Source organism: Lactuca virosa, chromosome 8 (genome assembly GCF_052849685.1).
Source record: "Lactuca virosa cultivar CGN04683 chromosome 8, Lactuca_virosa_CGN04683_v6, whole genome shotgun sequence".
In the NCBI taxonomy this organism is placed as follows: Eukaryota; Viridiplantae; Streptophyta; class Magnoliopsida; order Asterales; family Asteraceae; genus Lactuca; species Lactuca virosa.
The window spans coordinates 161,835,152-161,844,094 of NC_136433.1; positions in this window are offsets into that span (position 1 = coordinate 161,835,152).

The window sequence follows — 8,943 nt, forward strand, 5'->3', positions numbered from 1 at the left end:
GGTACCATCAGCTGCGAGTCCATGAGGGTGACGTTCCCAAAACAGCCTTTCGGACTCGATATGGTCACTACGAATTCGTAGTTATGCCCTTCGGTCTAACCAACGCGCCGGCGGTGTTCATGGATTTGATGAACCGGGTGTGTCGTCCATTTCTGGACAAGTTTGTTATCGTGTTCATCGACGACATACTTGTCTATTCCAAAAGCGAAGAGGATCACAAACAACACTTGAGGCTAGTGTTGGAAACTCTTAGATCGGAGCAACTGTACGCGAAATTCTCCAAATGTGAATTCTGGATCCGGAAGGTTACTTTCCTTGGTCACGTGGTAAGCAAGGAGGGCATACACGTGGATCCTTCCAAGATCAAAGCGATAGAAAACTGGTCAGCACCGAAGACACCCACCGAAATCCGTCAATTCTTGGGTCTTGCTGGCTACTATCGCAGATTTATCCAAAATTTCTCCAAAATTGCCAAACCCTTAACCACTCTAACTCAGAAAGGTGTACCCTTTTGTTGGAGCGAAAAGCAAGACGCTGCGTTCCAAACACTGAAGCGAGCCTTGTGCAGCGCACCTATCCTGTCCCTTCCCGATGGGACGGAAGACTTCGTTGTCTACTGCGATGCGTCCAATCAAGGTCTCGGTTGTGTCCTAATGCAACGAGGCAAGGTCATCGCCTATGCCTCCAGACAACTGAAAGTACACGAAGTCAACTACACGACTCACGACCTAGAATTGGGAGCAGTGGTCTTCGCATTAAAAATCTGGAGACACTATCTCTACGGAACTAAGTGCACTATCTTCACTGACCATAAAAGTCTACAGCACATCCTCGACCAAAAGGAGCTGAACATGAGACAACGGCGATGGGTTGAACTACTCAACGACTACGAGTGTGAAATCCGCTACCATCCCGGCAAGGCCAATATGGTGGCAGATGCCCTCAGCCGGAAAGAATACTCAAGTCGTAAGGTGAAGGCACTGACTATGACTATCCATTCCCACTTATCCGCGCAAATCAAAGGGGCTCAGCTGGAAGCCTTAAGACCAGAAAACGTGTCAGGCGAAGCCCTGAGAGGAATGGATAAGAATCTTGAAATCAGAAACGACGGAGTCTATTGTTTCATGGGCCGGATCTGGACCCCAAATTTCGGAGGCTTCAGAGAGGTTGTCATGAACGAAGCTCATAATACTAAATACTCCGTACACTCAGGTTCGGATAAGATGTACCTGGATCTCAAGAAACTGTACTAGTGGCCAAATATGAACGCCGAAATCGCTACCTTCGTGGGCAAGTGCCTGACTTACGCCAAAGTGAAGGTCGAATATCAAAAACCCTCCGGTCTACTCCAACAACCCGAAATACCTGAATGGAAATGGGAAATGATTACTATGGATTTCATTACCAAGTTACCCAAATCTCCGAGTGGGTACGACACCATTTGGGTAATTGTCGACCGACTGACCAAATCTGCTCATTTCCTTCCTATCAAGGAAAACTTCAAAATGGGAAGACTCGCGCGAATCTACATCCAAGAGGTGGTCCGACTGCACGGTGTACCTGTGTCCATCATTTCCGATCGGGATAGCAGGTTCACTTCTAGGTTCTGGCAGTCACTACAGAAGGCTCTTGGAACTAAGCTGGATATGAGCACAGCTTACCATCCTCAAACAGATGGACAGAGTGAGAGAACCATCCAAACCTTGGAAGACATGCTGAGAGCCTGCGTCATCGACTTCGGCGCGTCATGGGATACTCATCTTCCTTTGGTTGAATTTTCTTATAACAACAGCTACCATACCAGCATCAAGGCTGCGCCGTTCGAAGCCCTCTATGGCCGCAAGTGCAGATCCCCTCTGTGCTGGGCTGAGGTGGGTGACACGCAGCTGGTCAAGGGACAAGTCCCTGACAGCACTCTCACTGGTCCAGAAATCATCCGCGAAACCACTGAAAAGATCATACAAATCCGAGAACGACTTAAGGCCTCCCGAGATAGACAAAAGAGCTACGCCGATAAACGACGAAAACCCTTGGAATTCCAGGTTGGAGACCGTGTCTTGTTGAAAGTCTCACCCTGGAAGGGCATGATACGCTTCGGAAAGCATGGAAAACTTAACCCAAGGTACATAGGACCTTTCGAAATCCTAGCCAGGATTGGTCCCGTGGCTTACAGACTCCGATTACCTCATGAACTTAGCAATATTCACCCTGTCTTCCACGTCTCAAACCTTAAAAAGTGTCTTTCTGATGAGACCCTTGTGATTCCTCTGGATGAGATCGAAATCAACGAAAACCTGAACTTTGTGGAAGAGCCCATCGAAATCATGGATAGAGAGATCAAACGAATGAAACAAAGCCGCATCCCGATAGTGAAGGTTCGCTGGAATGCCAAGCGGGGACCCGAATTCACTTGGGAACGCGAAGACTCGATGAAAACGAAATACCCGCATCTCTTTCCAATTCCATGATTTGTATCTAAATTCTAAATTTCGGGACGAAATTTCCTCTAACGGGGGGATAATGTGACAACCCGAAAGATATTCCGTTAACATAACCCATGCCGTTAATAAAATTTAATTTATTTTGGGTTTTTCCGTTCACTTCCAAATTAAATAATTCATTTAGAATTATTATATTGATTTCCTATGTGTTGAAACGAAATATTTATTTGAATAATCTTTTGAAAATTTCTAGACTATGACTAGTGCGGGTAATGGTAATTTACCCGGGTAAACTATTAAGCTCCGTTTAATGCCGGTATTGGGTGTATTCCCACCGGGTCACTAACTCTAGTCATATATAAAGGATGAGTGGGCACTTTTGAGCCCTTTTCCCCACTTCAACTTTCTCTCTCTACTCTCTCTCTAGAAATCGAACTCTCTCAAGAAATCTTCACTTTCAAGCTCCAATTTGGTAAGTGATCCTTCCTAACTAGTTGTATATCCTATCATGCATGCAAATCTATGTTTGAACTTCCCAAAAATCACCGAAAGTATGTGTTTACGGTTTGGGGGAGCCTCCCAAAACCGTAAACTCCTTCAATGGGGGTTTTGAAGCCCCAAAACCCTTCCAAACCTCTTCTAATGCTTAGATCCTTGCATGCATGGAGTTAGAACCACAAGATCATAAATTTTTGGCCATGAACATGAGTTTACGGTTCTTGAATGTTCAAGAACCGTAAACACCCTTTCATGGGGTTTTGATGCTCCTTAACCCTTCCAATGCATGTCTAATGGCCTTGAAACTTGCTTGGATGATCTTAGAACCCTAAAACATGTCCAAATGAGCATAAACTTGAGTTTACGGTTTGGGAACATCTCCCAAAACCGTAAACACCTTCCAAGGGTGTTGTAATGCTTCAAACACTTTGCATGGCTTGTATTTGAGTCTAGAACTTGCATGAATGGCCTACAAACCACCAAAACACATGGAAAATGGACAAACATGGACAAGGGTGGGCTTACGGCCGTAAACCCATGCGTTTACGACCGTAAACTCCCCAAGGGTGGTCCAAGGACCGTAAACCCTAATTCCTAGGCCATTTCATGTCCCGATCACTTCCTAAGCCATGGAATCAACCTTAGAACCTTCCCGTGCGCAAGATAAGGTCATTGATCAACCAAGAACACATCACCCATGAGTTTACGGCCGTAAACTCATGGGGGATGTGGTCTTTGGACCGTAAACTCCCCTAAGGGTTTACACTCGAAGAGTAAACACCTTATCTAGGCCCTACACTCCTTAGATACAACCCGTACCATCCCTAACACTTGAATTGAAGTGTTTTCGTGCCTCGGAGTGTATTATCCTGCTATCTTAGTAAATCAAAGTCTAATTAGATACAATTATGTATCTCTTCATGTTACATAGGAACCTCACGCGTGTTCAAGCCCTAAACTGATACTTAGCATCTAAATCGGCACATTCTCGTCAGGTGAGTTCATACCCCTACACCATTTTCTGTGTTTTTCATGTTTTCAGGGGGGCAATACAAGCAAAAGTACAAGGAAACTTGTACTCAAATCTATTATTTCGTATAACATAACTGCATGTTCAATATGTTCTAAACATTGAAATCCGTATTAACCAACCGTCTAACTTGTGGAGTTAGTTTTCAAAACCAATTGTGAAACTCATTATAAAATGTTACATTTTTACATTTCACAAGGATTTCATGTCACTTCATAAACCGGGATTTTCTATACTATTACTTGTAAAGTTCATTATTCTTATGATTGGAGACACGTCCTCGGTAACACTCCACATGGATACGAGAGTGGAGGACTACTCCCGTAACCAGAATCTCTTGGAAGGAGAGCGTGACTTGAGTGTATAGATCTATACGGGGCTGACTACCCCGCACCCTGCTGCTAGCTACAGTAGGATCGTCAGGTCCATGGGTAACAAAAGTCATAAAATGATGATGGACTTCTTATTGCCATATCTAGTCTATCGTATGGTTATGGAACTCGCAACTTAGATAATGGAGATTTACTTGTAAAGTAATAACGAACCTAGTGAACTAACCTCCTAGTAATAACTGTCTTTGATTACTACTAGTTCACTACTTACTTATTAGTTTTGTGTACGTGTCAAAACTAACATGCTTACCACGGGATAACTAGTCATTCAGTATGCTTCACTTAATCGATACAAGTATGGTAGATACTTGTACACGTCATTTCAGAATCGATAACCAGCGAATATTTTTCATAAGAAAACATAGGGTTTTCTTGGGATAACGTAACTTTTCATAAACAAGGTTGTATGGTACATCTAACGAGAAATCAAAGCATATTTTTATAAGGAAACTTGCAGGATTTTCTTAATTCAAATTGTGTAACAAAGGGATAACCAAACTACTCTTATAAGAAAATACAGGATTTTCTTGGATATCAACTGTTCATGAAACTAAAGGAAACTGAATCTTTTTCCAGAAAACAAACCGCTTATGAACTCACCAGCTTTATGATGATATTGTAAAACTGCTTGTATTCTCAGGGCATCCATAGACAGGTACTCCTACTAACTTTTTGAAGAAGACGGAGCATATAGAAGACTCGTCTTTACTTTTGTTCTAACCAATGTATCTAAGAAAACTTGTAGTACTTTATTTTCAAACAAATGTAAAACTTTCTCATGTAATGTAATGGTTGTGTTTACTATGCTTGCTATGTACATTGGTTGTGATACTCTACATGACGTCACTCCGCCCCGGGACGTTTCCGCCATCGGTTTCGGGGTGTGACACTAACTCACGCTGCCTGGCGGCCTCTTGCAACTCCAACAAGGTATCACATCTCTGCGTGGACACAAACTGCCTGATGTCCCTCTTGAGCATACTTAGATATCGGGACATCTGAGCCTGCTCCGAAGCAAACTCCGGGCAAAACATCGCCCTCTCAGTGAACATCCTGGTGATCTCCGTCACCGACTCTGAATCCTGCTTCAGCTCCAGGAACTCCTGAGCCAACCTCTCTCTCTCTCTCTCTCTCAACCCGTGGAACATAACAAGTGCTGAACATCTCCCGGAACTGATCCCAAGTAACCGCAGCCCGCTGCGCATTCGAATAAGATCCCGTAGTCAACCTCCACCAATCCTTCGCCCCGAGCCTCAAAAGGTTCAGAGCACACCTCACCCTCTGATCAGCAGGGCATGAACACGTGAAGAAACATCCCTCCACATCTGACTACCATCTCATAGCAACGATCGGATCCTGAACTCCATCGAAAGTAGGGGGCTTCGTATTATCGAAGTCCCGATACTGAAAACCTCGACCGGTTCCTCCCCCTGCCGCTGTTACATCCGATGTAGTTGCCGCGGCAGCCGCCTCCGCAAGAGCTGCATAGCGCTCATCAAAGTACTCAACCATGGCGGTCTTGATCGACCCAAACATCTCCGGCAACTCAGCCCGGAACATAGTAGCAACCTCATCATGCAGGATCTCACGAATCCTGGCATCCAACTCATCCGTACTCATCTGACTAATGACCTCGGGTGGTACTGGTCCATCCTGACCACCCTCTCCTGATCCCGATCCCGAACCGGATCCTGCCCCGAAACGTCTCGTAATCGCCATACTGCAATGCACCAATAAGACCCTTAGACACATCACATACCCGCCCGGGGAACTATCTCATAACCGATACCCTAGAGAGTTGTGACTTCCTTGATATGCGTATGGGTCCTGTGCTTTCAGTAGTACGGGCCCATACTACCTTCCACACCTACCCATATTTGTCTCAAGTATCACCACAACACTCTAACCATATGCACACACACACACGCCGAGCGCTCAATCCTCACTCGTAGAGGAAAGCTGAATATCTCATATAAGGAAAACCCTAGGGTAGTAGGCATCACATAATCAGGCAATTCTATCATGAAAATCCTGAAATTCCCTAGCCTAGTACCAGCATGTTGTTCTAACATATCACATAATCAAATAACTTGTATGGTATTTTGGGGTCTACTTACTGGCTCTGGCTGATAGTACCCTCTGCATCCTCCTTCACTTATTTCGAAAACCTTTTGAAAACCATTTTGAAAATCCCTCCTTGATTTGAGACTGGATTCACACGAATGTTCCTCCAATTCACTGAAACCAAGGCTCTGATACCAACTTGTAATGACCAAAAATTTCAACCAAATTAAAACATTTTAATTCATTCAAAAACCATTAAGTTCATACATCTCGTTTTCAAAATAGTTTAAACATCAGAGTATCCCCCAGAACCATATCACATAAATCATAAAACATGAGGAGCGGTACGATCACGCCTTCGCCTTGCTACGATCTCCTGAAGTACCTGAAACAATACACTGAAACTGTAAGCCCGAAAGCTTAGTGAGTTGCCCCCAAAATACCAACCGCACATAAACATACTCATAACATATCACAAATAGAACAGCCATGCACATCGGGTCTACTGTGTGACTGGTCCGCCCGCACCGGGCCTTCAGTCCACCTGGTCCACCCTCCGAGTCTAGCCATGTACATCGAGTCTACAGTGTGATTGGTCCGCCCGCACCGGGCCTTCAATCCACCTAGTCCACTCTCTGAGTCTACAGCATGACTGGTCCGCCCACACCGGGCCTTCAGTCGGCCTGGTCCACTCTCCGAGCCTCGGCACGTCTGGTCCGCCCTCTTGGGGCCTTTAGCCTATCCGGACCGCTCGCTGGGATTTCGGAATATCCGGTCCGCCTTGGGTATGTTGGCCTACAGCACAAAGCAGGACCCGCCTCAACCCAACCACCATCAAACAACCATGTGCACATAAAACAATTAATCACATAACAAATCCTTAACCAGACAAACAGTCTAACATATCACATAGCATATCAACATCCTAACCAGGATTCTGACCTAACCGGTCACTAGCATAACATTACCCTATATACCGGGTATCGACCTTAACCAGGTCACTAACATAACATTACCCTATATACCGGGTACCGACCTTAACCAGGTCACTAACATAACACCATCCTAAATACCAAGATGCAGATCTAGCAAGGCAATAACATAACAAACAATACCCGGATTTCCATCCGATAAAGGGCCGGCCTTGGTGCCGTAGACCCTGTTGATATAGTGAGGATAACTCACCTGAAATGAAGAACCGAACCACGGAAGCACACACCCGAAGCACTGCTCCAAACTCCAACACCTATTGCCATCAATGGACCATTGACATAAATAACCAATTACCATAACACCCTTGAAGGTCAAAGTCAAAGTCCAGGCCAAAGTCAAACTTCCTGACCGACCCTACTCGCCGAGTCAACCCATTGACTCGTCGAGTCCTTATACTCTGAAAACTCTTAGAACACCACTCAACTCGCTGAGTCACCCCAAGACTCGTCAAGTCCAACGATCTCCGAGTCCCATCCTGTCCAACTCACTGAGTCACCCCTCGACTCACTGAGTCTTAACCAGAAGAGGTTAGGGGTTCTGCGACCTGACTCGCCGAGTCCAAGAACAGACTCGCCGAGTCCAAGGCAATCTTCAACAGACTCGCCGAGTTGTTCTTCCAACTCGCCGAGTCCATTCATATGTCCATACAACTCGTCGAGTACACCCATGTGACTCGTTGAGTCTCTCCAGTTCTCAATCCATACAGACGCTTTTCGAGCCATGCAGGGGCTCCAATCCATAGATCCACTCTTCTACAGCCTAACCCTCACATAAAGTTGCAAACTTTATGTGAAACCAAGGAGATATAGGCCAAAACACTCTAGGTCTAGGGTTCATGACAAAGGGGCTTTACCAACAACTCTTAGACAAAAGCTTTATGACATTTTGGACCATCACAAGCCTAGATCTGAAGTAGCAACCTCAGATCTAAGCCTATAACTCGAAATAGCTCTTAATCATACCAAAAATGCCCCAAATCTCAAATGATAATAGATCTAGATGCAAAAGAGCCCAAGCAACATATTATTACCTCTAAAATAAGCTCCAACTGAAGTAGATCTCGGATCTACACCACTCCTTTGTAGCAAACCTCTTGATCTTCAAGCCCCTTTCCAAGATTTTCTCCTCCAAAGCTCTATTCTCTCTATTAATGGAAGCTCACTCGATTCTAGGGTTTCTGGATCTCAAAAGGGTAGCAAAGAGGCTAAGGGTGGGTTATAATGTGCTTTATATAGGGCACAACCCCCGGGATTAGGGTTTTCTCTCTTCAGCACCAACTCGTCGAGTCCAAGCCGCCGACTCGGCGAGTTGGCCACTTAAACCGCGATAGAATCCCGCTCCGACTCGGCGAGTAAGCGGACCTACTCGTCGAGTCCTTTTCCTAAATTTACACTTTTGGCCCTTCATTGAACAATTGAAATTTGGGGTGTTACAACTACTATCAATATACCATTTCTCATCATATTGCTCGTCACATAGTACCTGCGATCAATGAAAGAATTTAGGTACCCAAGGCTGTTTGGGT